The sequence below is a fragment of the Bison bison genome, unplaced genomic scaffold (genome assembly GCF_000754665.1).
Source record: "Bison bison bison isolate TAMUID 2011002044 unplaced genomic scaffold, Bison_UMD1.0 scf7180017864527, whole genome shotgun sequence".
Classification (NCBI taxonomy): domain Eukaryota; kingdom Metazoa; phylum Chordata; class Mammalia; order Artiodactyla; family Bovidae; genus Bison; species Bison bison.
In genome coordinates, this window is record NW_011495078.1 from 12,610,668 (window position 1) to 12,638,650 (window position 27,983).

The following is a 27,983-nucleotide window of genomic DNA, read 5'->3' on the forward strand; positions in this document are numbered from 1 at the left end:
GAAAAGACCCTGATGCTGGGAAAGATTGAAGGTAAGAGCAGAAGGGGGTGACAGAGGATGAGATGGCTGGATGGCATCACCGACTCAATCGACATGAGTTTGAACAAACTTTGGGAGATGGTGAAAGACAGGGAAGCCTGGTGTGCTGCAGTCCATGGAGGTGCAAAGAGTTGATCAAGACTCAGCAACTGAACAAGAACACCCTTATTAGGAGCTAGAAAAGTCCTTCTCCTCAAAGTATCTCCTCTCCTGGAAGCTTGCCACTTTGAATCTTACTTCAACAGTCACTAGAAGGGAGGCCTGGCCCCCAAAGATCTACACAGATAGTATCAGTGGAATTGGTGTATTCTGATGGATGACCAGAATGTATCATTTAAGAACAGTTTATTTCTTCAGAAAATATATCTTTCCACTTTACCTCATAAAACTGTTGTGAGGAAAAAAATTAGTCCATGTAATTAGTTCATGGAACAAACTGTCCTTAGAGGGAGTAAATCATGAAGAAGCTTTTTAATTTCTTTTTCTTTTGCTACCATCTTTCAACAGTGCTGTGTTGAATCTCTCTCTCCTATCTTTTAGCCACAGTATGAGCTGAGCTCATCGCTTTCCTAGTCACTTACAGGCTTTGTTTTCATATATCATTATTTCATTTTTTTTTTCTGTTAATCACAATTTTATTACTTTAGAGAGGTTACATTTCAGTTTAAACATGTTTTAATAATGGTAAAATATCCAGGAGGCTCAGATAGTAAAGAATCCGCCTGCAGTGTGGGAGACCTGGGTTCAATTCCTGGGTCGGGAAGATCCCCTGGAGGAGGGCATGGCAATCCACTCCAATCTTCTTGCCTGGAGAATCCCATGGACAGAGGAGCCTGATTGGCTACAGTCCATGGGGTCGCAAAGTGTTGGACACAACTGAGCGACTAAGCTCAGCACAACACATATGCACATAAAATTTACCATTTTGATTTTTTTCTTTGGCTGCTTGTAAAATCTCCGTTCCCCAACCAGGGATCAAACAGGTTACAGCAGTGAAAGCCCAGAATCCTAACCACTAGGCCACTAGGGAGACTTCCCCATCTTGACCATTTTAAAGTGTACAGTTCAGTGGTATTAAGTACATTCATATTATTGTACAGCCGTCACCACCATCCATCTCCAGAATTCTCTTCATCTTGCAGAACTGAAGCTCTGTACTTATTAAATAATAGCCCCCATGCCCCTCCCTCAAGGCCCTGGTGCCCACCGTTCTTTTTTCTGTCTCTATGTTTTTGACTACCCCACTCCAGTACTCTTGCCTGGAAAATCCCATGGACAGAGGAGCCTGGTAGGCTGCAGTCCATGGGGTCGCTAAGAGTCGGACACGACTGAGCGACTTCACTTTCACTTTTCACTTTCATGCATTGGAGAAGGAAATGGCAACCCACTCCAGTGTTCTTGCCTGGAGAATCCCAGGGATGGGGGAGCCTGGTGGGCTACCATCTATGGGGTCACACGGAGTCGGACACGACTGAAGTGACTTAGCATAACATAGCATAGCATAGGCATCTCCTATAAGTGGAATGAGGCAGTACTTGCCTTTTTGTGACTGACTTATTTCACTTAACATAATATCCTCAAGCTTCATCCACGTTGGAACATGTGTCAGAATTTCCTTCCTCTTTAAGGCTGACTAATATACCATTGTCTGTAGGTACCACATATTGTTTATCCATTCATCTGCTGATGAACACTGGGATTGCTTCCAGCTTTTGGCTATTGTGAATAATGTTGCTCTGAATATGGGTGCACAAATATCTCTTCAAGACCGTGCTTTCAATTTGGGGGTATATTCCCAGAGGTGAAACTGCTCAATCATATGTAATTGTATTTTAGTTTTTTCGAGGAACTACCATCCTGTTTTCATCAGTGGGAGCAACATTTTACATTCTCACCAATAGTATACAAGGGTTGCAGTTTCTCCATGACCTTGCCTACATTTATTATTATTATTATTTGTGTTTTTTAAAAATTGTAGCCATCCAAATGGCTGTGAGATGCTGTCTCTTTGTGGTTCAGCTTAATTTTAAACATATTAAAATATTGATCATAATCAGCTTAATGTCAAAACTCCAAGGACTCACTCAATGTCCACCCCCTTAAAGGACATCAGCACCAGATTATAGCAGCACTGGTCAGGTGAGACTGTCTCTGTTCCTTCCTTATCCTCTCTCCTCCCCCTCCTCCAAGCACAGTTAGAGGCGTAAGGTGACTGAAGAAGAAAAAGGTGGAGAAACAGTAACAGAGAGGGTCCTGCCCCACCGCCCTCTGGCCCTTTCAGGTGGCTTCAGTCTGAATCAAGCCTGAACTTTTGTAGGAGAAACTTCCAATTGGTTGAGAGATTGATGCTTTGATATAAGACGGGGCTGGACTTTTTATATATCAAAGTAGGGATGCTTGTTCATTCCTGAGAGTGACTTGGAGAATGCTGTCTGATGCATCGTCTAGGACTGTGATGAGACAGCATAGCTGAAAGTCACAGGTATAAGGATAACAAAGTTGTTTTACCCTCTTGCACTCTTCTGAATCCAGCTTATTCTTTTTGTCATGTCTGGCTCTTTTACAACCTCATGGACTGTAGGCCGCCAGACTCCTCTGTCTGTGAGATTTCCCAGGAGAGAACACTGGAGTGGGTTGCCATTTCCTCCTCCAGAGATTGAACCTTCCTCACCCAGGGATCGAACCTGAGTCTCCTGCATTGGCAGATGGAACCCTTTTGAAAAACAAGCATAAAAAACCACACAAAAACATATAGACCAGAACCTGACACATAGGAAGGACTCAGTAAATGTTAAGCATTGTCATTATCATCCTTAATATTATTATTACCATACCTGACTCTTTCATGCTCTGATCCTGTGATGAAAAACCAGTCACAGGAGAGGCAGTTTTGAGATCCAGAGGCTGTTTTGCATGGCTGTTCGTGTCTCAGATGGCAGACGAGTATCTGGTGATTCCCATTTTCTGTTTAATAAAATGATACCCAATTAAGAATTAATGTGGTTTGTAGCCCTAATTTCCTCTTGACCACACTGCAATAATGAGGTGGTTCAGGTATATTACTAAATCAAATTCAAGCGGTATGGGGAAGGCGGGGCAGGGACATGGCCTGTTGAAATGTCTGCTCTATTTTGAACCTCATAATGTGATCATGAGGAAGAAATAAAGAAGGGCTGGGAGCAGAAGGAACTTTCCCACCCTCCAGGAATCCTTGAGAAACTGTAACATTCAGGGCAGATAATATTATTGCTGCTTTAATGAATCATACTTGTTCCAACCCGGAGACGATGCCTACAAAATATTTCAGCCAAATGTGAAACTAGAGAGCAGATTAAATGCTTATTAACCAGCTTTCTTGGACCTCACTTAGTGGTGATGATTAGTCTGTTATTGTTGTTGTTAATATGCTTTTTACTTAAAACAGTTTTAGATTTACAGAATTACTGGTTAAATAATACTGATAATACTTATGTACCCTACACCCACTTTTCTGTTATGAATAGTATGCACCTTTGTTACAAATGAACCAATATTAATACATTATTGTTAACTAAAGTCCATACTGTATTCGGAGTTCCTCAGTTATTCCCTAAAGCTCTTTTTCTGTTCCAGGATCCTATCCAGGATACCACGTTACGTTCCGTCGTCATGTTTTCTTAGGCTGCTGTTGGTTGCAACCATTTCTTCGATTCTCCTTGTTTTGGATGACCTTGACAGCTTCAAGGAATGAGATGCTGGTCAAGCATATTGTGGAACGCCCCTCAGTTCAGATTCATTTCATATTTTTCTCATGATTAGACTGTAGTTATGAGTTTGGGGAGGAAAAATCACAGAAATAAAGTGCCATTCTCTTCACATGGTATCAAGGGTACATACCATCAACATGATTTAACTTTTGATGTTGACATTGGTCAGCTGGCTGAGGTGACGTTTATCAGGTTTCTCTACTATTAATATAAAGTTGCTCCTTTTCCCTTCTCTTTTGCACATTGCACTTTTCGGAAGGAAGTCATTTTGTGCAACTCACACTCCATGAGTGGGGGTTTTATTCCACCTCCTTGAAAGCTGAGTATCTACATAAATTATTTGGAATGCTTCTGCATGGGAGATTTGTTTCTTGTCCCATATTTATTTATATTTAATCATTTATTTATATCAGTATGGATGAGATAACAAATCTATCAAAAAAGCCTGTCTTGGACTGAGTAAAGAGACTTCTTTTTCTTGGTCAGATCACAGAGTCTCCAATCCTTGGGCTTCTTTTTTTTTTTTTTATCTTTTCAAAGAATTCATTTTATTATTATTTTTTTAATTTTTATTTTATATTGGAGCATAGTTGATTAGCAATATTGTGTTAGTTTCAGGTGCACAGCAAAGTGATTCAGTTATACACATACATGTATCTATTCTTTTTCAAATTCTTTTTCCATTTAGGTTATTACAGAATATTGAGCAGGGTTCCCTGTGCTATACAGTAAGTCCTTGTTGGTAATGTGTTTTAAATATAGCAGTTTGTATATGTCCATTTTAGTGGCTTTGGTTTTCCAACCTGGAGCCTTGAACACTGTGTTAATACTAGACTGTGTGAGCGATTGGAGAGACCCGCAGGGGCTGGCTAATGGTGGCAGTCCGTCTACTGTCATCCAGCAGGATGATCTTGGACAAGTTACCTAACTCTTCTGATCTTCAATATATAAGGTTGGAGGGGTGGATGAAGAGAGTGGGCGAGGTGGTTCTTTAATCCCTAAGGACACTGGCTCCACAATCAATTTGAATTGGTCTTGTCACATGGGGCTTCCCTGGTGGCTCAGATGGTAAAGACCCTGGTTCAATCCCTGGAGAAAGGAATGGTAACCCACTCCAGTATTCTTGCCTGGACAATTCTGTGGACAGAGTAGCCTTGTGGGCTAATATCACAGTGTTGGAAGCTACCAGATCGGCCCGGTCTAAAAGCTACAACTATATTGCTAAACTCCTTCAAACCCTAGGAAAAATCAAATCCATCCTCCAGTTTCCTCCCTTTTCATACATGGATTCAGAGGCAGGGGACCAGGGACTCTTCTCTTAGCTGCAGTTGACTTTCTTCTTCAACCCCATCACATTCTGCCTTGTTAAATTTAGCAATACTTTCTTCTTAACCACAAAGAAGCCATTAGAAAAAAAATCACTCTTATCCTCAAACTCAAATTATTCCTTGAACATGAAAGTGTTCAGAATTTGGAAATGCAATATTTTTCAAGGATTTAAATGCAGAACAGAGTCACCTAAAGGCTATTCCATCATATTTTAATTCTGTTTCATTTAGTGCTAATTTAAAACAGAAGCCTGTGGAGCAGAACAGAGGGGGTGGCTCTGAAGCCAGGAGGTAAAAGCCTGGCAAAGCAGATAACATTCCTCCTTCCCTTGCTGACTCACCCTCTTCCTCCTGCCAATGCCCAGGTTTCTTAGCATTTGATTTCATAATTGCAAGGCATTCATTGGTTTAAATTCATCATCGCTTCCGAAGTAAAGCGTGCCACTTCTCATGATGGTATTACTGTCCCCTTTTTGACAGAGCTGGTACGGTCTGCCTGCTCCACAAATGCAATCAGAGGCATCAGCAGGATGCAGGTATCTGCAGGAGTAGATGAGGGTGATAGCCAAGGGTGTCAGAGAGAGAGAGAGAGACAGAGAGAGAGAGGAGTTTTATCAGCATCCTCAACCACACGCTCTTCACTTGGTTCGCTGGCTGCCAGTGTTTCTTATGTTCTGTTTGCTCCCTCCTCTTCAGATGCTCCAAGAACACTGAAGCTTCTTGGGAATTTCAGGCATAGCTGAGAACTTTCTGGTGTGAATATGAGAACTGGTGAGATACATGGCTCTGTGTGGCTGCACTCGCCAGCACTCCAGAACTGATGCTGTCTGTGAGGCTTGATGCAAACAAATGATTTCCCTCAAGAATCAAGAGCAGAGGGGGTCATGCCAGGCAAAGCTCATGGTCCAACTATTCAGCGTGATGCCTGGAGGTGCTTCCAGATAGCTTTAAGTACCATGTGAGGCAGGAGGCTGGTAATGCAGTCTCATATGATGTTTTCCAAAGGGGAACCAGAAAGGCAAGAGGGGCCAAAACTCCCTGACCAATGATGAATGAGAAAACATCAACAGCTTGACAAGTGGAATAATGCTGTGTCCTTCTGCTCCAGGAGTCTCACTGCTCATAATGCTGATTAGCTGGTAAAGAAATATCAAGTTCTTGAGTTCTGTGTAATTTTCAAATGTTCATCATATAGTGCTTGGTTGCTTAGTTGTGCCCAACTCTTTGCGACCCGTGGACTGTAGCCCACCAGGCTCCTCTGTCCATGGAATTTTCTAGACAAGCATAATGCAATGCGTTGCCACTTCCTGCTCCAGGGGATCTTCCTGACCCAGGGCAGATTCTTTACCACCAGTGCCACCTAGGAAGTCCTTCATTAGGCAGAGGTGATTGAAAATGTCCAGGGATCAGGAACCAGAAATCTGAGAAGCCCCTTTTTTCTTCCCTCAGGGTCACTTGCAATCCTTGATGAGTGAAGGGTAGAGTGAAATAAACTTCTTTCCAACAGCCTTTAAAATTGATCCCTAAAGACCTGAGTCAGGGACCTTGGTTTCTGCGTTAAGACCAGGGGGAATGAAGCATGTCCCCTCCCTGGACCTCCGATCCTCATCTGTAAAATGTGACTCTGAAATTCTGATTTTTGGAGGGATTATCTCAGAGGATGCAGTAAGGTTGCTTGAAAATGGTATGAGCTGTCACAGGAAGGCAAAGACAAACAGTGGATTTGTGTTCATTTTGCAGTTGAGCCTGCAAAGAAGTACATTTTTATATTTGGCTGCCTTGAACCAGAGCCTTCACCTGCAGATAAAAGCAGTAAATATCTTTTAGGATTGTGGTAAATACTGTAACTTAGAAACCTCAGATCCAAGGGCGAAGGGAAGATATAATAAACCCCGGAAGAAGCAGCATTGTCACCGTAGTGAATCAAGCACTTGAGGGCTCCTAGGGTCTGGCTGACACTCTGAGATGCAGGAGATCGATGTAGGCATCTCTCTGCTGGTCTAGTTGCCCCTAAGGATTTCCTGGTGAAGATGCTCAGGGAGATAGAAAGTCAGACGAAAAAATTCAAGTACTACCTACCAGGGAGGTGACTGTTTATAGCTAGTGACAAAGAGTGAAAATCTAGAAGGGAAGAAGTGAATGCCACGTCTATCCAAGTATGGTCATACTGGCTCACACAGAGCTATGTATCGCCAGAAAGTTGTGTTCTTTAGACGTAAACATGTCATAAAAGTCTATTACAGCAGAGGAACCCAGAAAGGAAAAGATAGTTCTGATTTGCTACGTAAACAGTATAAGTAGGCTTCAGCATGTCATCCATATTTACTGAATGCATTATGTGGGATACAGTCTTCTAGGCCCAAAGGAAAATACAAAATAATAATGAAAAGAAGTCTCTTCTTTGCCATTTACCCATGATCTTGGGCAAATTATTATTATTATTTTTTTTTTTAATTTTATTTTATTTTTAAACTTTACATAATTGTATTAGTTTTGCCAAATATCAAAATGAATCCATCACAGGTATACATGTGCTCCCCATCCTGAACCCTCCTCCCTCCTCCCTCCCCATACCATCCCTCTGGGTCGTCCCAGTGCACTAGCCCCAAGCATCCAGTATCGTGCATTGAACCTGGACTGGCATCTCGTTTCATACATGATATTTTACATGTTTCAATGTTGGGCAAATTATTTAACTTTCATTGTGCTTGTGCCTCGTCGCTCAGTCATATCCGACTCTTTGCAGCCCCACGGACTGTAGCCTGCCAGGCTCCTCTGTCCATGGGATTCTCCAGGCAAGCATTCTGGAGTGAGTAGCCATCCTCTTCTCTAGGGGATCGTCCCATCCCAGGGATTGAACCCAGGTCTCCTGCACTGTAGGCGGATTCTTTACCACCTGAGCCACCATGGAAGCCCTTTAACTTCCTTAAGCATCTCAATTTTCTCATCTTAAAAATGAAGATAATACTACTGACCTTATAGGGTTACTATGTAAAGCATCTGATAGATGTTAAAATAATTTAAACAATTATTTTTAAATTAAAATAATTAACATGCAAAATATTTAAAATAACATACAAAAATGTTAATTATTATTATTTTTTATTGCATATGAAAACTGGTGATGCACAGGGAAGCCTGGCATGCTGCAGTCCATGGGGTCGCAAAGAATCAGACACGACTGAGCAACTGAACTGAACTGAACTGAAAACTGATGGCAAGCTTCTTGAGAATTTATGGACTTTATGATTTATAACACTTTAAATTTATCAAGACATTGGTTATCCCATGATAACTTGGCAAAGAAGGTATAATCATTTCCACTTTTACAGAGAATTGGAGGCTGACCTAAGGTCAGACACCAAGTATGCAGGGTCATAGGTGGTGGGGTGCAACTTTCAATCAATTTATTGTTCTTTTCACTTCAACAAGCTGCCTCTTGTGAAGACAGGATGCTCACACTCTCAAAGACTCTTGCCATTTATTGGGGTAGCCAAAAACTATACGTAAGGAAATGATGTGAGATAAATAAGTGTCTGATACAGTGCTGCCAGCATGCTTAGAATATTTGTGACTACTTTTAGAGATAATGGACTGAGCAATTATGATGGTGGTACAGGGCGTGGAGGGGTAGAGGGGCCGATTGGGAGAGATTGGATGTACCTGGGTGAACACCAGCTGGGTCTGCGGGGGGTACACTGACTCGTCTTCCCGTGGGACGTAGCCAAGCATAGAGCAGAAATGATGCTGTCCTTCTTCCTGGCCTCCCCAGGCTGTGGCCTCTCTGCGTGGTCTACCTACCTTCATTCCTGACTGAAGCTGACTTTTTATGTTTAGCCATATTCTTTATTGTCTTATCGAATTATAAGAGCTTATAATGAAGTGACGATGTGTTCATCTTTGCCTTTCACATTTTGCCTATCACATTAGATACCAACCCCCATGCACAGTCTGACACACCTTTTATTTTGATTTTTTAAAATACGTATTTCTTTATTGGCTGTGTCAGGTCTTAACTGCTGCACGTGGGATCTTTCATTGCAGGGCGTGGGTTCTCAAGTTGTGGTTCGTGGGTTTAGTTGTTCTGTGGTATGTGGGATCTTAGTTACCCGACCTGGGATCAAAGCTGCTTGCCATGCATTGCAAGGTGAATTCTTAACCATGGGACTGCCAGAGGTCTGTACTTTGGTTTTTTGACAATAAGTTAAAAATTTTATGTCGTGAGATCTATTGCTATTTTCTCTTGTAATTAAATCCCTGTGGCTTTTTGCAGTGAGAATTTATGTCAGTTGGTGATGTGCTGTAGCAGGTATCCAAATGGATTTATTTCCAAAGAACTTTCTGATTTCCTGGTCCTTTTTATGAAATAGCTCATCCTTTACCTACTGGATTCTTTTTAAAATAGGGTTCTATTTTTTTAAAAGAAATTTGTTTATTTGGCTGTGCTGGGTTTTAGTTGTGGCACAGGGAATCTTTACTTGTGGCCTGCAAACCCTTCGTTGCCTCAGGTGGGGTCTAGTTCCTTGACCAGGGAGTGAACCCAGGCCCCCTGCACTGGGAGCGCAGAGTCTCAGCCACTGGAGCACCAGGGAAGTCTCCCCCATATTGTTTTTGTTTAAAAATGTATTTAGCATATCTTATATATTCAGTGGGCTTCCCAGGTTCCCAGGTGGTGCTAGTGGTAAAGAACCTGCCTGCCAATGCAGGAGACATAAGAGATGTGGGTTCAGTCCCTGGGTTGGGCATCTGTGATTGGGGCATCCGTTTTGTTTGCCAGATCTGAGCATCCATTCTTGGGCCTGAGATATTTTTGGATTCACACATTTCCAAGTCCTGAAAGTTGTGACTGGAGATCTATAGAATCTCCAGCATGTCCCCCTTCCTTAGCCAAGGAGCTCCTGGAGGGGACAAGGTGTGGACACCTACAAGTGTCACAATGGAGCCATCTGCTGCAGACACTCATTCACAGCCTCCTCCACCCTGGTCATTTTCTTGGAGGATTAATAAAACAACCTGCCTCATATGACAGCTCTTCCACACCAGCACACACATTCACACACACACACACACACACAGCATGGTGCTGTCTTGTCAGCTTATCACCCCCTCTGCTTGTCATTCTTTATCAGTTGAAGAGCCAAAGTAAGGAGAAGGTGAGAAGAGAAATTGCTTGTGCATATGCAACTGTCAAAAATCTAAATATAGGTCATATGAGTGACTAAAAATCATCGCCACAAACTCCATCCTTCCCTCTCACGTTTTTTCCTATCTGCATCTCTAATCTGCTCTTTGCTTTACTTCAGCTTGCTTCTGTTTCCTTCCACTTTTCTGCCTTTCTGACTACCCCCTCCCAGCAGCAATATGTAGAGTATTTTGAAGTGTCATGGGACTATTCACAAATATTCTGATTTGTATTACTCTATGCACATGGCGGGGCTGGCTCCAGCATGTACTGATGGCATGCTTTGGTCTATGGAATATAAGTAGAAGTTTAAAGAATGCATGTGTTATTTGGCGTAGAGTCAGGCAATATTCCAGGGCTTCCCAGGTGGCTCAGCGGGTAAAGAATCTGCCTGCAATGCAGGAGATGCAGGAAAATGTGGGTTCAATGCCTGGGTTGGGAAGATCCCCTGGAAGAGGGCATGGCAACCCACTTCGGTATTCTTGCCTGGAGAATCCCATGGACAGAGGAGCCTGGCGGGCTACAGTCCATGGGGTCGCACAGAATCAGACATGACAGAAGCTACTGAGCCCACAGGAGCAGGCAATATTCCAGGTGGTTGGCTGCTCCACCAGCTTGGGTCCCAGTGTGAGGACGACTTAGAGCCCTCAGAGAGTAATGAAGAATGTGTCCTACCAGTGAGATATCAGTCTTTGAAGCCACTGAGATTTGAGGCATGTTTCCACAGTACAAACTAGCCTCCTCTGATTGATATATAGTATAAAGACTATTTTCAGCAAAAGAATGGGATATGTGGTTTGTGAATCAGGTGGGTGTGTCTATACCGGAAATACGTCATCTTTATGGTCTCCCAAGAAGCTGGATAAGGAGAAGGAAATGGCAACCCACTCCAGTACTCTTGCCTGGAGAATCCCATGGATGGAGGAGCCTGGTGGGGTCCATGGGGTCACAAAGAGTCGGACATGACTGAGAGACTTCACTTTCTTTCACTTTCTTTCTTTCAAGAAGCTGGATAAAGAAAGCTGAGCACTGAAGAATTGATGCACTTGAACTGTGGTGTTGGAGAAGACTCTTGAGAGTCCCTTGGACTGCAAGGAAATCCAAGCAATCAATCCTCAAGGAAATCAATCCTCCATATTCATTGGAAGGACTGATGCTGAAGCTGAAACTCCAATTCTTTGGCCACCTGATACAAAGAACTGACTCATTAGAAAAGACCCTGATGCTGGGAAAGATTGAAGGCAGGAGGAGAAGGGGATGACAGAGGATGAGATGGTTGATGGCATCACCGACTCGATGGACATGAGCTTGAGCAAGCTCAGGAAGTTGGTGATGGACAGGGAAGCCTGGCGTGCTGCAGTCCATGGGATCACAGAGACAGACACGACTGAGCAACTGAACTGAGCTGAAAGAAGCTGGATGGGGTGAGTGATCAAGGAAAATGGAGGATGACTTCCTCCTCCCTCATCCAGTCAGTGGAACTGCAGAGAGCTCCCAGCTGTATAAAGACAGGACAACAGAAACAAGTATTTTGAGCCAGAGCTGTCCTTGCACCTTAGGTACGGAACACCACAGATGCTTTTCTTAGTGTAGCTGGCTAGGAAGAAAACCATAGCCTCGTTCCCTGTGGTCCAACTCTCGGTTTGGTGCTTGTGAGAGGCACTTGGGGTTACGACACCAAGATGGAAAGATCCGTTTGTGTCCTGGTTTCCAATGATCTCGCAGGTTTGTGGGCTTCCCCAGCAGGTGTTGTGTGAACGCACAAAAGAAACAGAAGAATTCCAAACAGACGCTGAATCAGTGGTAAGCACTAGCATTTCCACATCTTATCTCAGGTTGACAGCAAGGATCAGCATACTTAATTTTGGCTTCAGTTGGGCCTTTGTGTGTGGAGGTTTTTTCCACTCTTCTCCTCTGCTCCAATATTATTGCCATTAACCTTATTAAGTAAATGCTTTAGTTCAGCTGATTGAATGGGTGGCTGTTTCTTCTTCTAATTATTTATTTCAAGGTTTTTTTTTTTTTCATAATCCGATTTGAAAAGATTTCAGTGTGCCTCATGGATCCTATAGATTATATTCTTTTTTAAAAATTAATTTATTTTTTATTGAAGGATACTTGCTTTACAGAATTTTGTTGTTTTCTGTCAAACCTCAACATGAATCAGACATAGGTATACATATATCCCCTCCCTTTTGAAACCTGCTCCCATCTCGCCCCCCATCCCACCTCTCTAGGTTGATACAGAGCCCCTGTTTGAGTTTCCTGAGACATACAGCAAATTCCCTTTGGCTATCTATTTTACGTGTGGTAATGTTAAGTTTTCATGTTACTCCTTCCACACATCTCACCCTCTCTTCCCCTCTCCCCATGTCCATAAGTCTGTTCTCTATGTCTGTTTCTCCACTGTTGCCCTGTAAATAAATTCTTCAGCACCATTTTTCTAGATTCCATATATATGTGTTGCTGCTGCTACTGCTGCTGCTAAGTCACTTCAGTCGTGTCGGACTCTGTGCGACCCCATGGACTGCAGCCTACCAGGCTCCTCCATCCATGGGATTTTCCAGGCAAGAGTACTGGAGTGGGGTGCCGTTGCGTTCTCTGATATATGTGTTAGAATACAGTATTTATCTTTCTGTTTCTGACTCACTTCACTCTGTATAATAGGTTCTAGGTTCATCCACCTCATTTGAACTGACTCAGATCCATTCCTTTTTATGGCTGAGTGATATTCCATTGTGTATATGCACCACAACTTCCTTATCCATTCATCTGTTGATGGACATCTAGGTTGCTTCCATGTTCTAGCTATTGTAAAGAGTGCTGCAATGAACAATGGGATACATGTGTCTCTTTCAATTTTGGTTTCCTCAGGGTATATGCCTAGGAGTGGGATTGTTGGGTCATATGGTGGTTTTATTCCTAGTTTTTTAAGGAATCTCCATACCGTCTTCCACAGTGGCTGTAGCAATTTACATTCTCACCAACAGTGCAAGAATGTTCCCTTTTTCTCCACACCCTTTCCTCCATTTACTGTTTGTAGACTTTTTGATGAGGGCCATTCTGACCGGAGTGAGGTGATATCTCATTATAGTTTTGATTTGCATTTCTCTAATTATGAGTGATGTTGAGCATCTATTCATGTGTTTGTTAGCCACCTGGGATCCTACAGATTATATTCTAATGCTTCTGGCTAATTTTTTTTTTTTTGCCATCATTCCTGTCAAGCTGTGGTTAAACTTTGCTGGTGGGCACTGATTAGATGGCAGGTCAATGTAAATTAGTTACTAGACTGACTTTTTTTTTTTTTTAAAGAAATCTATTTTAAAAGCAACTCAATTCTCACAAAGTTCTGCAAGAAGACTTCCAAGTTGATGTGGTGCCAAGCTGCTGTACCAAGTAGATAAAACTTATATATAATTAGCATCCCTATTTGCATACAAACAGTCGATGGACCAAAGGCCTAAAAATAATTCATTCTCATACAGAGACTAAATGTGCTCCTGAATCACATTCAGCCTAATCAGCTGCTTGGCAGAACCTCTTTTCACGGGCCACCCTGAACTCTAGCACTGAACCATAAAACACTAACCCACACTGTTACAACATATAACACTAGTTCCACACTGAACTCTTAACAACTGCTGAGTTAGTGTATTCCAAAGAAATAAAATGTCATTCAACATAGTTGGGTGTTTTTGAAATATTTGCTGACATTTATTTTTTGAAAAAATTTTAAATCTCCAGATAGCCCCATTTCAGTTTGAGTAGAAATCTCAAATTGATTTAGAAACTTTGTTTTCTATGGGATGGATTGTTTGAAATAGAAACCAAAGATGAACTGTAGACAATTTGGAAAATAGTATTTCGCATGCACCTTTGGATATGGGCTAAAATTCAGTCCTGCAATTAAGATGCTATTGCCTAATTCCAGATGCCACCCATGTAGAACACGGTGTAAATGATGTCCCATGGAACTGAGCCACCAGAGCTCTTCTTGGAAAGAGATATTTTACTTGCCTGTGGCTGTTGATACTTCCTTTTTTATGTGATAAGATTACACTCATCCTTCAAGACTCAAATCAAATATCACCTTTTTGAGACTTCCTGAGTCTCAGTGTTTGGTGTTAGCTATGGTTTTGGCAGGAAGGAGACAGGTGCATAATCAAATTGGGTAATTTGAGGAGGGATTGTTTATGGAGTTAGGGACAAGGTATATGGAAGCTACGAGGGGAAGATGGCAAGGTGTGGACACTTGTAACGTCAGGGCCTAAAAGGGTAGGGATAGGAGCTATCAGTAGCACCTGGCAACAGTAGCTCTGTGGGGCTGACCACAGAACAGGAGCTGAGGCCTTCCTACACAGGATGCAGTGACTCTGTAGGGCAGAGGCCTGGCAGACAGATTTCCCAGATGTACTGTTTTCTACCTTCACTCTCTCTTCATAACCCTTATTAACTGAGCCCACCTGGAAGTCAGAGGGCAAGGGAGCCTGCTGATGCAGCAAGGGCATTAAGAGGAGTGTCCTCAATGTTCCAGGACAGCAAATGACATGAGATGCCCCTGCTGGGGAAGAACACTCCAGAGTCTCTTGTGCAGACCAACCTCCAGGACTTGTGTCAAGGTCTTCCCATTTCACGATTGCTTGATGCCTCCTCTTTGTGAAAGACAGCCAAGCCTTTCAGAGACATTTTGCTAAAAGACAAATTCCAAGGTTAGTGGAAAGAGCAAGCTAGGCAGACCTTTATGGAAATAGCTGTGTCTAAAGCAAGAGCACTGGGTTTGAAGCTAGTCAGATCTGAGTTTGAATCTATATACTCCTTCATGCACCAAAATTGACATCTCTTCTAGTATTGTCTTAAAATGTTAAAGTTATAAATAATTTCTTATAATTTAACTTTTAAACATACATCCATGTTATTGGAGTCTATAAATTCCTAAATCATGGGACTTTGTGCTTTTGTGTATCTGCCACTATGATTTGATGACTAGATCTGAAAATACTGACAAGGTTGTTGAAACACAGATAGGACTGTCTTGAAAACACTGAAATTCAATGACTATGTGAGGTGTAATCTGCCAATTTGTAGTTATTAGGAAAATTAAACACACTGGTAATCAAAACCAGGTGTATCATCTTAGAAGTGGAACATGAATGTTAATTTGGAGTTTGGTAATCAGTGTTATATTGTCCATCTTGAAACCATTTATTTTAGGTTTGAATGCTAAGAGCTTACAACATGAATATCTTTAAAAATCGCAGATGCTCCTCACTTGGTGGGTTTCAGAGCCCTCTAAGAATTATCCTGTATCTTTAGGGTAAGTATAGTTTTCACCATTGTCACATGCTGGATTGAAGAGTCAAAACAGCTGTCCTGGGACTTCCCTGATGGTCCAGTGATTAGGACTTTGCCTTCCAGTGTAGGGGGTGCAGATTTGATCCCTGGTTGGGGAACTAAGATCCCACCTGCAGGGCCAAAAAACCTAAAACCTAAAACAGAAGTAATATTGTAACAAATTCAATAAAGACTTAAAAAATAGTCCAAATTAAAAAAAATATTAAAGAAAAAAGCCCAACAACTATACTAACCCTGAAAAAAATATGCTGTTTTTTTTTTTTTTTTTAAGGGAGAAAATGACCTAGTTCTAGTGCTCCAAATACAGCTAGAGACTGTTGAGTACAAATGCTATAGGTATTTGTTGAGAAGATGTGAACTATATAAAGGTGAACCTTGTGTGTATGTAGGTTGCCTTCTTTGTTCACTTAATATATCACAAGATTGTCTTTATGTTACACTGTTGTATGTGGAAACAACAGTGCCAGGTAGAAGGCAGGTGTATAATGAATAAATGTGTGTGTGTACGCACGCTCAGTCATGTCCAACTCTTTGCAACCCTGTGGACTATAGCCCTCCAGGCTCTTCTGTCCATGGGATTCTCCAGGCAAGAAGACTGGAGTGGGTTGCCATTTCCTCCTCCAGAGGAATCTTCCTAATCCAGCAATTGAACCCATGTCTCCTGCATTGGCAGGCAGATTCTTTACCACTGAGCCTCCTGGGAAGCCCTGTAATAAATAAATAGGTTATGGAAGATATATTGATGTTTTGATTCCATCAAAACCAAGCTATTAACTTTTGAGTTTTGCAGTGACCTTCAATCTTCCACACAGGGCTTTGGGTTCAGGTAGCGCACAGGAAACATCTGGGAGTCTGCAGACAGAAACTCTAAGTACAGCTCTTCAATCACAATTAATGTCGTATTGCATACAATTTCTTGACAGCATTTATTGTAACCAGATTCCGTGGCTATGGCTGCCATTACTCCTGCCTTTTTTCTCTATTCAGAAAGCATCTTCTCTATAGGGCCAGAATTAGGTAAGTGTCAGCAGCCTAGGGTTGCATGCTATTGTGTTTGTGCTGGTTTTTTTTTTTTTTTTCTGTTGGTAATTACTAAACAGAGGATGAGATGGTTGGATGGCATTATCGATTCAATGACATGACTTTGAGCAAACTCCGGGAAATGGTAAAGGATAGCGAAACCTGGAGTGCTGCAGTCCATGGGGTCGCAAAGAGTCAGATGTTACTTAGCAGTCGAACAACAATGACTTCACTGTCTCAACCCACAATCTAATTCCCAACATAAAAAATACATATCATTTGTAGAAAGAAGTAATCATGATATAGAAGTCTTAGATTCCTATCCTTTCACTGCTAATGACCCCCTAAGCAATTTCAAAAGGGACCACTGTGCTAGTTATAAAAATAATGGTGCTGAGTATGGATTATGATTCCTCCATTTGAAACTCAGAAGCCCTTCACGTTCGTACATACAGTGATCCCTGTAGATTTTCATGAAACAAGTTCACTGCCCAAAATAATTTAGTGTTTTCCACGTGACTTTTAGAATAGCCTACGTGACTTGGGATTTTATTTGTTTGTTGGTGGCTGTAAAGGAGCTTTCATAGCCCACGTCGTCCTTTGCAGACAGAACCAGATCTCAACATGGAAGGATTTTATTTTTTGTGCTTTGTGGCACCATTGTGACTTTCAAGAATTGAAACACCTTGACCTCAGTGTCTTAAATGAACACGGCCCCGCTGCTGAGTGTGGCTGCATTCTTTGCAGCCGACTCTTTGCGACCCTATGGACTATAGCCCACCAGGCTCCTCTGTCCATGGGATTTGCCAGGCAAGAATACTGGAGTGGGTCGCCGTTTCCTCCTCCAGGGGATCTTCCCAACCCAGGGATCAAACGTGCATCTCCTGCATTGGCAGGTGAATTCTTTACCACTGAGCCACCTGGAGGTTTGGCTAAGCAGTGGCTATTGCTCTCTGATGTCCCCTGTAAACACCATCACAGCTCAGCCCAGTAGCAGCATGTGATAATAGGAACAGCTGTCGCGTGGGGGCTGGGTTGATGTGAAGACCACAGCCCTGTGTGCTCACCACTGCTGAGCTGTACTTCACGAGAAGCAAAGTTCAGTTTCATTTTCCTGTCCTTCTGCAAAGAATTATTCTATCTTTGCAGAGGAATCAGAGAATAACATAAAATGGATTCCACTTTCTTTTGGACTTGAATCAATTCACTTCTGCACAGCCCTTGAACTCTTGAAGAAGTATGAAGAACTTGCTGTTCTTTTAGTGTGGTCTGACCTTGAGGTGCTCCAGAAGTTATCTCAAAATATTTTTCAAGATGTCACACAGAAGTGTCTGGTCTAGAGTTACTGTGTGTCTTGCATTTGTTAAGGTGACCAGCAACTGCATCTTACTGATGACCCTGGGTGTTCTCTTCACAATAATGACAGAAAAAGACTTAAAGGGACAAAATATGCTGGTGTATAATTTGGCATCTTTTGCGAACCTGTTTTCTTTTCATCCGATCATCTGTAGAGCCTTCAATGGTAGGTAAGACTCACCTTTTACCATTTGTTTGTTATTAAATGCATACTGATTTGTCACAACATCTGGCAGAATCACGTCTGTTATACCTCTCTCATTGTATCCCAAACAATCCTAGAACAAAGATCCCCTTTAGGTTCTGGACTGTGGACAGTGAGCCCCCAGTTCCCCCTGGGCATCAATAAGAAATCACCAGTAAAGATTGCATGACATCAAATGTGGTAGCTCAATGGGCTTTGTGGCATTGAGGGGCATTTAGAGTTTTGACTATCTTGTTTTTTAGCTTGTGTGTTATTGGAAATTCAGATAGAAGCTATTTGAGGACTAGAGATCTCAAAAACATCTATTTTGGGGATTGCTGGGCTCCTGGCCGCCTGATTCCTTGGCTCAGACTTCCCCCCACATGCATAGATTCCCAGTTAATGCAGAACATCGTGGGTTCCTTCTGGGACCCTTCCTGTTCCACCAAATGAGTCTCATTTGGGTTTGATGCCAATTCAACAGTGTTGCACAGCTTGGGTTATAATACAGGCTTTACTGGGAAAGTAAAAAACTAACAGAGGCTGGGGGGCGGGCATTGACAGAAGAGAAGGGGTGGACTGCTGATTTTCTCATCATCCCAGAAAGATGTGCTGGGCCACGGCTCGGATAGACCCTTGGTGTGGATTTCCGTCCCGGTGGTTGGAGCGCAGCTCCGCGGACTCTTCTTTTACAGCACAGCTCAGAGAGCGTACCCAGGTCGGTGGGGAGTGCACAGCTTGCTTGGTAGCAGGTAGGCTCTGGTTGGGCTGCTGACTGTAGGTAGAAGTTGTCTGGGTGCTTTATCTGTTCATCAGCTAGAAACCTCAGGGCCTATAAGAGGTTACATATTTTTCTTCTGGGTTTCCCTGGTGGTGGCTCAAATGATAAAGAATCTGCCTGCAGTGCAGGAGATGCGGGTTCAGTCCCTGGGTCAGGAAGATCCCCTCGAGGAAGAAATGGCAACCCGCTCCAGTATTCTTGCCTGGAGAATCTCATGGACAGAGGAGCCTGGCGGGCTACAGTCCATGGAGTCGCAAAGAGTCAGACACGACTGAGCAACTTACACATGTTTGCTCTATCCTCTTTCTAGAGGGAGGAGGTTACTGGTCCCACTGGATGTGGCCCCTTCTGCTGGACTCTGGCTGAATTTGTAGTCCAAGACTCCAGAGAGGGCTCCTAGGGTTACATTCAGACAATTTTACTTGTTCCCCCATCAAGCCAAATGGCCATGCTTTAACAAATAAGAGTAGAAGAGGAGGACAAGAATGACTGTAGGCCCAGTTCATTTTGTCTGTTAATTTTTATGCCATTTTTGTCCATAAATTGATTGGAAAAGGGATGATGAAGGAAAAAAAAATTATCATGTATCCTAAGTAGACTTGTGATTGCTTGGAGTACTAGGTAACAATTTTAGATCACTGGTTCTGCAAACATTCACTGAGAAGCTACAGTATGTCCAACTCTGTGCTCCATGCTGTGGCCACATGGTCCCTGATCTCAAGGACTCACAGGCTGGTGTACATCATGAAAATATAATCAATAGTTATGACTGATGATGCTGAACTCTACGGATTGCCTCTTGGGCAAGGCATGGTGGAAGGAAAAAGAGTAATATTGTGTTGTTGTTGTTTAGTCGGTAAGTCATGTCTGACTCTTTGCGACCCCACGGACTGCAGCACGCCAGGCTTCTCTGTCCTTCACTATCTCTTGGAGTTTGCTCAAACTCTTGTCCATTGAGTCGGTGATGCCATCTAACCATCTCATCCTCTGTCACCCCCTTCTCCTCCCGCCCTCAGTCTTTCCTAGCATCAGGGTCTTTTCCAATGAGTCGGCTCTTTGCATCAGGTGGCCAAAGTATTGGAACTTCAGCTTCAGTATCAGTCCTTCCAATGAGTTTCAGGGTTGATTTCCTTTAGGATTGACTGATTTGATCTCCTTACTGTCCAAGGGACTCTCAAGAGTCTTCTCCAGTACCACAGTTCGAAAGCATCAATTTTTCAGTACTCAGCTCTCTTTATGGTCCAGCTCTCACATCTGTACATGACCACTGGGAAAACCATAGCTTTGACCGTACAGACCTTTGTCAGCAAAGTGTGTCTCTGCTCTTTAATACACTGTCTGTGTTTGTCGTAGCTTTCCTTCCAAGGAGGAAGTGTCTTAGAGTTTTGTGGCTGCCATAACTGTTCACAGTGATTTTGGATATTGTACTAGGTGCAGTTATTTCCTCTTCAGGCTATAGTTTGAAACTCTGCTGTATTCACATATTGGGGAAATCTGCAAGTTGGTAATAGCCACATGCAGTGGTGTGCTGGACTGACTCACACCAGACTATGAGAGCCAATTGTTAATTTTTTATGTATTTTGAAAGCTGATTGTTAAACACAGCTATTATAAGAAATTAAGTGATACAAACTCAAAATTAAAAGCATTATACCAAAACCAAAGACAGTAATACATAAAATCCATCATTGTCTCAATATTTTAGTACATTTAGTCTACATTCTTGGGTTCTATAGCCATGGCCTCTGTATGGTGAAAACATTACATAATGGAGGATTATTATGCATTTCCTCCCAAATCTGCATTCGATGATGACACTACAGTAGCTTGAAATTGGTCTTTGTATCATATTTATACCACTGAGATCAGTAGATAGTGTAAATCAGAGTTTGACTTACAGCCAAAGCTGGAAAATATTCAGTTTAATGAATATAATTAATACAAGGGTGAGAAATTAGTTTAACAGAAAATCATGTAGCAGATTTAAGGACAACACATTCATGGGGAAGAGAGTTAGTAAGTTGGGAAGCAACCCCATTTATCAGTCATGGTTTAATTGTAATTATCGGTTGGTGCTGCATGCAAGAGTTTGGCAAAAATCAATGAAAGCATTCCATGAGACTGCATTGGCTAGAAATTTACAACCAAGTGTATTATTATTTGTAAATTGGATGCCATGTATACATTGTTAAAATCTACAGTAAACATATACATACTATAAAGCCTAAACTATCACTGTAGGTGAGCGCAGAGGTGTTAGTCACTCAGTCTTATCCGACTCTTTATGACCCCGTGGACTGTAGCCTGCCAGGCTCCTCTGTCCATGGAATTTTTCAGGCAAGAATACTCAAGTGTGTTGCCATTTCCTTCTTCAGGGGATCTTCCTGACCCGGGGATTGAACCCGGGTCTCCTGCACTGCAGGCAGATTCTTTACCATCTGAGCTACCAGGGAAGGTGGTGCTAATCAAGTTGGTACCCTCCAACTGGATGGAGGAATAGAGATAGTCACAGAGACACCCACTTCTTGTTCTGGGGTCCAGATCATGCCTTTTCAGCTGTTTTCCTGAGTTTCCTCTGCCCAGAGATCAGGTGGAAAGACTTTTATTTCACCAAGACAACCAGACAGAATCAAAGTGCTGTCTTTGCAGTGTGAATGATAGAAAATCTGTTGAGATCTTTATTTCTTGTAAGGATATTCTTATAGTAGTCTGCTAGGGCAGCCCTCATAAAGTACTCCAAACTGGGTGATATAAGTAACAAAAATCTATAGTCTCACAGTTCTGGAGGTTAGATGTCTACGGTCAAAGTGAGACAGTAAACTCTGTTCCATAATTATTGGTTTCCATTCATGTTCTGAGATGATGCGTGCTTCTTGAAAGTTGAGCCATGGTCTTTACTTCTGCATTCCCCAAACCTGTATTTTTGTTTAAAAAAGGTTAATTTAGTGAGAATTTTCCATCTTTTGAGCTTCCCTGGTAGCTGAGATGGTAAAGAATCCACCTGCAATGCTGGAGACTCTGGTTCAATTCCTGGGTTGGGAAAATCTGCTGGAGAAGACTACCCACTCCATTCTCTTGCCTGGAGAATCCCATGGACAGAGGAGCCTGGCTGGCTACAGTCCATGGGGCTCCCCCTCCTCAAAAAATTTCAAAGAACTTCTATGTTTCAGCAATTATACTTTCTTTTGTTTTTAAGATTCATTTATTTACTGGCTGTGGTTGGTCTTTGTTGCTGCATACTGGCTTTCTCTGGTTGCAGCAAGCAGGGGCTCCTTCTCCTTTCGGTGCATGGACTTCTCACTGCAGTGGTTTCTCTTGCTGTGGAGCAGGGATCCTGGAACACGGGCTTCAGTAGTTTCAGTGCTCAGGCTTAGTTGCTCCTTGGTGTGTGGAATCTTCCTGGACCAGGGATTCCCTTACATTGCAAGGCGATTCCTAACCACACCCTTCTTTGGAAACCAAATGAATTTAGAACTTTCCTCTGGGACAGCATTCGCTGCATGGAATTGCAATAGTTAACATGTTTCTGTCCTCAACTAGACTGAGTGATCCAGCTCTATTCACTAGCAAATTAATTGTTTCATATGATGCCTAGGGTAATAGGTCTGGAATAAATGCTGAATGAATGAATATTAACCTGCCAATGTATTGAAAAATAAGACTGCAAAACTTTATGGTCTCGATGCATCATAAACTCACTAGTTACCATTAAGTGCGGGGTTTTGTATCATGTGTTTATTTCTCCCACTTTACAGATGAGCAGACTGAGGCATAGATAAGTTTAAATGTCCAGTCATTCATCCAGAAGGCTTAGGATATGGATATTGAACTCAGATCTGTTTGACTCCTAGCCTGTGTTCTGAATCACTCTCCCCAACACTGAAATATCTGATGATAAAAATAGTATTGGGAGCAAAAGATTTGTTAGGGATAAAAGCTACCACAACATAGGCATTTATTTCATTCATTTATGCCTTAGGGCTTAATTTGTAATATTGACAAAATATATTCCTTAAAAAATACTTGTCTGGAAAAGCCGACGTTTAAAAAAAATCAAAAGGGAAGCAAATGTTCTTCAGAAGCTTTGATCAAAGGCGTAAATGTGGCACCTCTGGAAGCAGCATCTCTCATCCTCAGTGGAGTTTAAGGGTCCCCAGGCAGACTGGGTTTGCCCTGCCTCAGTCGGGGGCATAGGGACCGTCAAGGTTTGGATTTTCGTTTTCTATCCTGAGAGGAGTCAACAGAATTCCTAGAGTCACGACAAGCCCAACGTCATCACCTTATGCTTCTGGTCTCCATAGCAGCCCTGGAAATCCCCATTTCACAGACTAGAAAACAGAGGCTCAGAAAAGTTATATGAAGCTACGCTCCTATCCTCCGCTACTTGGGCATCTAACTCTCATCCATAACGAAAGCACTTTTTTTCGAGGCAGATTCCCAGACTTTTCGTGAGCGTTTGGGAGCCAAGCAGAAGCAGAGCTGGTCCCTCGGTGTCAGAAGGAAGCCTGCCCGATTTATTTTGGGTTTGACATCCGATGGCTGGCCATTTCCTCTGGCCTGGCTTTGTTTGGGGCTGATCCCCAGCTCTGAGCATGCTGGCCTGTGGCTGCGCCTGAGTGACCCAGAGGAAGGACATCTTGCTGCCGACATTTCCTGTCTCAATTTCCTTCCCTGCTTCCCTGTGATTAATGGTCAGCCCTCCTCCCACCTGCGTTGTTGCCTTGCAGCCAGAGATGCACCCGCCGACAGGAACTGTTTTCCTGCAGTTTTGTAACTAAAAATAACAATAATAAAACTCTTCGATTAATCTCCCCGCATCCCCAGCCTGCTCTGCTGAGGTTCTCCGGCTGGTGCTCACGTGTCAGATGTGTGCAAGCGACCAGCCAGCTGAAGAACCTCTTGAAATTGCCAAGGGAGCTGAGGCTACAGGATCCTGAGTTGGAGATGATTTCATTGCCCAGGGTCAGCAGACAGAATTCTAGGCTTCTTATCTTTATTTATTTCTTTGTTTTTTTGTCAGTGGCATGCTGGGATCTTAGTTCCCTGACTGGGGGATTGAACCTGTGCCCCTTGTATTAAAAGCTCAGAGTTTTCATCACTGGACCTCCAGGGAAGTCCCCTGTTTTACTTTTTAAAAAACCTTCCATTTATTCAAGACTTACTGTGTCCTAAGCACTGTGCTAAGCACATCACGTAAATTCTGTTACTTAATCCTGGTAGATAAACCCAATGGTCATGTTATCTGCATTTTTTAAAATTAGTCTTTATTGGATATAGTTGCTTTTACAGTGTTGTGTTAGTTTGTGTGAATCAGCTGTCTGTACCCATATATCCCTTCTTTCTTTACGTTTTCATCTGCATTTAAAAAATTATAACCCGAACTCGGAGAGGTTAAGTAATCCTCCTCAAGTGGACAGTTATCAGGGGCAGGATTTGAGCTGAGGGTGGTCTGGGTTCATTTATATGAGCTTCTGATTTGCTTTTTAATTTTACTATTATTATTAAGATTATAAACACTCATTTAACAAGGGTTGTTTGTGTTCAAAATGCAGTAAGAAAGAGGTCAAGCCTAGGAAAAAAGAAACATAAGTAAGACATAATTCCTGCCTTCAAGGAGTCTTCAGTTAAGTGGTACAAGTCTGTTGCCTCTCATTTCTTATACTGAAGAAATAGGAGCGCTTATTCGAATTAAAACTATATTTATACCCTCAGTCTCCATATGCCTTCTCTTTTTAACCCATCAGCAGATGTTACATATGTTTGGGCAAAGTGTTTTTCTCCCAGACATTTAAGAACTATATACTTCAGGTCTCAAATCAATGACAGCTTCATTTCTATTGGGCTTTTAAGAAGCAGCAGCTGGGTTCAGTAGACCATTTGTCATCAACAGCATCCTTGCTGTGCCTGGGAACAGAACAATGCCAGGCCACCCCTTCTGCCTGTCAGTAGGTGGCAGTCTGGATTTGCACTCACTGTGCCTGGGATCAAGTGGGATTCAGAGATTCATGTGCTGTGGAAATGCCCATCACCAGCTTTTTCAGATCTTTCTGAACCTAAAAGCAATGAGCTCTCCACACCTGAAAACATAAATGTGATGACAGCCATTTAGAGAAACTCTTAGTTTGTATTAACTGGACTTTGGAAAGAATTTTATTGGGACTTAGATCTGTAGCCATTTGATGTGTGGTCCAACTCCCACCTGGGCTTCCCAGGTGGCTCAGCGGTAAAGAATCTGCCTGCCAATGCAGGAGATGTGGGTTTGATCCCCTGGAGAAGGAAATGGCAACCTGCTCCAGTATTCTTGCCTGGAAAGCCCCATGGACAGAGGAGCCTGGTGGGCTACAGGCCACGGGGTCACAAAAGAGTTTGACATAATTGGTGACTGAACAGTAACAACCACCATCTCCACCTAGTCTGTAGATACAGTGCTTGTTGGAGACACTCTCAGATCCACGCCGTCTGGACCAGGTCTCTGAAAGAGGCCTCTGGTCCTTACCTGAATGGCAGTGTTTTCCTACTTGTGCTCAAATCAGAGAATTCAGATAGCTCTGTCCTGCTCCAGTAGTTTTCAGTCTCCCTGAGACAGCATCAGCTGTGATTAAATGATCATAGGTCTCTGATACAATTGTCTCCATGGGGATGGCAGTAGTAGTGTTTGCGATAAATATGACTGGTAAGTTTACCTGTGAATTATCTATGAAAAATTTCTTAGCTAGGAACACTACCCCTAAAGATGAAATTATGGGAATACTGTTGAATTTAAGGAACTAAAAATCATATATACAATTTTAGACTGCCTGAATTGCACCATTGTCTGACTCAATTGGTATCACAGAACATTGGGCTTCCCTGGTGGCTCATCTGGTAAAGAATCTGCCTGCAGTGTGGGAGACCTGGGTTCCATCCCTGGGTTGGGAAGACCCCCTCGAGAAGGGAATGGCAACCCACTCCAGTATTCTTGCCTGGAGAATCTCGTGGACAGAGGAGCCTGGCTGGCTACAGTCCATGGGGTCGCAAACAGTCAGACACAGCTGAGAGACTTTCACTTCTGGGATCTGAGATCTTATATCTGTCTGGTTTTTGTAGGGCTTCCCCAGTGGCTCAGTGGTAAGGAATCCTGCAATACAGGAGACATAGGAGATGCAGTGTCGATCCCTGGGTCGGGAAGATCCCCTGGACAAGGAAATGGCAACCCACTCCAGTACTCTTGGCTGGAGAATCCCACAGACAGAGGAGCTAGGTGGGCTGCAGTCCTTGGGGCTGCAGAGTCGGACATGACTGAGCGACTGAGCACACACGAAACATCAGATTAAGTGAGTTAGGTTCTGCGTACATGGTGAGAAATGCGTTTAACACTGCAATTCAATTCATTTACACACACATACACATCCTGATAAAAATATTTAATAAGGCAATATTTATATTTATGATGGTCCCTGACATCCATTCTATTATATTTAAAAATTTTATCAATTATTGGTTAAGACCCACTTGATTGATTTCACAATGCATCAACAGATCCTGGTCTGTTGTTTGCAGTATGCTTTTCTATAAAGTGACTGTAAAAATTTTCCACTAAAGTGGCAAAGTAAAGGTCATCTGTGCTCTGGGGCAAGGTAGCATAGTTTCCCAAAGAAATCTTTGCTTTAGGAAAGTCATTCAATAATTATACTAATTCCTTACTTCTACATGAAGCTCAACAGTAGGATAGAACTTCCTTGGTGGTAGAGTGGTTAAGAATCTGCCTGGCAATGCAAGGGACACGGGTTCGATCCTTTGGAAAGTCCAAGGCACTGATCATCTCAAGTTGTTCTACTTGTTAAAAAGAATAATTCTGCCTTTTTTTTTTAATGTTTATATGATATTATAGAGTTTTAACTTGAAGTATGTCAATTTCTTTAAATTAGCAGATTAACTAAACTAGTTTTACTCCATTTGGAGATCTAACATTTGAGTAGTTTGACTAAATGAGTTTTACCCTATTTTTTTTTTAAAAAGTGTTTATTTGTTTTTGGTTGTGCGGGGTCTTCATTGCTGCACGCGGGCTTTCTCCAGTTGTGACAAGCAGAGGCTACTCTGCTTTGTTGCGGTAGGTGGGCTTCTTACTGCGGTGGCTTCTCTCATGGCACATGGTCTTTAGTAGCTGCACCACGCAGGCTCAGCAGCTGTGACCCAGGCTTGGTTGCTCCACGGCATGTATGATCATCCCCAACCAAGGATCGAACCTGTGTCCCCTGCGTTGCCAGGCAGATTCTTAACCACTGTACCACCAGGGAAGTTCTACCCTATTTTTGAGCTTCGTGTAGAAGTAAGGAAGTACTATAATTATTAAATGATTTTCCAAAAGCAAAGATTTCTTTGGGCAGCTATGCTACCTTACCCCAGAGCACAGATGACCTTTACTTAGCCACCTTAGTGGAAAATTTTAAAAGCCATTTTATAGAAATGCTAGACTGGAAGAAACACAAGCTGGAATCAAGATTACCGGGAGAAATATCAATAACCTCAGATATGCAGATGACACCACCCTTATGGCAGAAAGTGAAGAGGAACTAAAAAGCCTCTTGATGAAAGTGAAAGTGGAGAGTGGAAAAGTTGGCTTAAAGCTCAATATTCAGAAAACGAAGATCATGGCATCTGGTCCCATCACTTCATGGGAAATAGATGGGGAAACAGTGAAAACAGTGTCAGACTTTATTTTTGGGCTCCAAAATCACTGAAGATGGTGACTGCAGCCATGAAATTAAAAGACACTTACTCCTTGGAAGGAAAGTTATGACCAACCTAGATAGCATATTCAAAAGCAGAGACATTACTTTGCCAACAAAGGTCCATCTAGTCAAGGCTATGGTTTGTCCAGTGGTCATGTATGGATGTGAGAGTTGGACTGTGAAGAAGGCTGAGCACCGAAGAATTGATGCTTTTGAACTGTGGTGTTGGAGAAGACTCTTGAGAATCCCTTGGATTGCAAGGAGGTCCAACCAGTCCATTC